The sequence below is a fragment of the Myotis davidii genome, unplaced genomic scaffold, assembly GCF_000327345.1.
Source record: "Myotis davidii unplaced genomic scaffold, ASM32734v1 scaffold209, whole genome shotgun sequence".
Classification (NCBI taxonomy): Eukaryota; Metazoa; Chordata; class Mammalia; order Chiroptera; family Vespertilionidae; genus Myotis; species Myotis davidii.
The window spans coordinates 1,710,484-1,711,929 of record NW_006300047.1 but is presented as its reverse complement, the minus strand read 5'-3'; the positions used below and the strand labels follow the sequence as shown (position 1 = coordinate 1,711,929).

At 52.6% G+C, this 1,446-nt stretch overlaps 1 protein-coding gene across 1 annotated transcript in view; it reads right to left on the bottom strand.

The window, feature by feature from the left end:
- LITAF (lipopolysaccharide-induced TNF factor) overlaps positions 1–214 on the bottom strand; it is a 27,231-nt gene extending 27,017 nt beyond the window's left edge. Inside the window, exon 1 of the mRNA XM_006776285.2 lies at positions 192–214. The gene's annotated coding sequence lies outside the window, so the exon portion shown is untranslated. The remainder of the gene's footprint in view (positions 1–191) is intronic.
- Positions 215–1,446: the final 1,232 nt, after the last annotated feature.

The window sequence follows — 1,446 nt, the reverse complement described above, 5'->3', positions numbered from 1 at the left end:
CTCGCCGGGGCGGAGCTGCTGCCGGGGCTTCCGGATCCTCCCCGCCTCCGCGCGCTGCCGGTACCCGCGCCTCGTGCCTTGGACACCCCTGATCCTCCAGATTTCGGCCCCCTTTGCCCTCCGCACCCCTCTAGTCGCCCATTTCTGGCATTCCTTCTCCTCCCCCACCCTCAGACACGCGGGCCGCCAACCTGGAGTCCCAGATCCCGCGCTGAGGGATCCCCAGCTCCCTGTCCTGGCGAGGGTGGCCTTATTCCGGCGCATCCAGACAGCCCGAGACACTCCTTGTGCCTTTGGGCAAGTCAGTTTCTCTGGGCCTCAGTGTCCTGTCTGCAAAATGGGCACAACAGTACCTATCTCATAAGATCTAGTAAAAATTAACTGAGATAATGCAGGCAAAGGGTTTATTTAGCACAGATTGTGTTAAATAAAACCTAGCTGCTATTTTACTACCTTTGTGTGTCCCAGGATGGCCTCTAACGCCTAGGCACTGTCTCACTTCATCGCTAAAAGCTCTGGAAATCAGTAACTCCTGTTTCAACAGCCACTCAACCCTCTGTCCCCAAATGGGTGCTTCCAGCCTGTTTGATAAGAGCCCATCTGCCTGCTGCAGTAATAGCAGCGGTCCTAATCCAGCCAGGTTCCCTGGCGAGTCTCCATAGGGCTTTAATGAGCTTGTGCTTGGCTTTGAGAATATAAAACTCTAACGTGGTTGTCTAGAGAAATGCCACTTGGGCAGACAGCTGATGAGCCCTGTCATGGGTGGATTCGTAGACCTGGAGCCTAGAACTCCTCTGGTGGCGGAATCTCCTGCCTTTACAGTGAGACCCAAACAGGGGGAGTGACTTGCCCAAGGCCCCATAGCAAACTGTCCTCTCCATCCCTGTCCACTCACCTCCTTTCACTACATCAACCCAGCTACCATCAGCCATGCACCTGTTACTCAGTCAGAGGAGATTTCAAAGTCCTCCAAGTATGGGGAGCTGCCAGGTACACGTTATTAGTAAGGCCAATCTTTTAGTGCAGTGGTCGGCAAACTGTGGCTCACGAGCTACATGCGGCTCTTTGGCCCCTTGAGTGTGGCTCTTCCACAAAATATCGACTTCTGCGCATGGGCCATGAAGTTTCAATCGCACTGTACATGCACGCCCGCACGTGGTATTTTGTGGAAGAGCCACACTCAAGGGGCCAAATAGCTGCATGTGGCTCTCGAGCCGCAGTTTGCTGATCACTGTCCTAGACCATTGCTAGCAAGACACACGCCCTACAGAAAATCTGTCAGAGCAAACTGTTAAAAAAACAGCCTATTGTGGATGCTCTCCTTCACTCTCCCGTTCTTCCCTTTTTCCCTTCTACAGAGTGAAAAGCAATCACACACCTGAATTTTCTTCTTTTACTTGGTGCTATCACATTTTCAGTCATTTTCTCCCCCAAACTGCAGGAGCT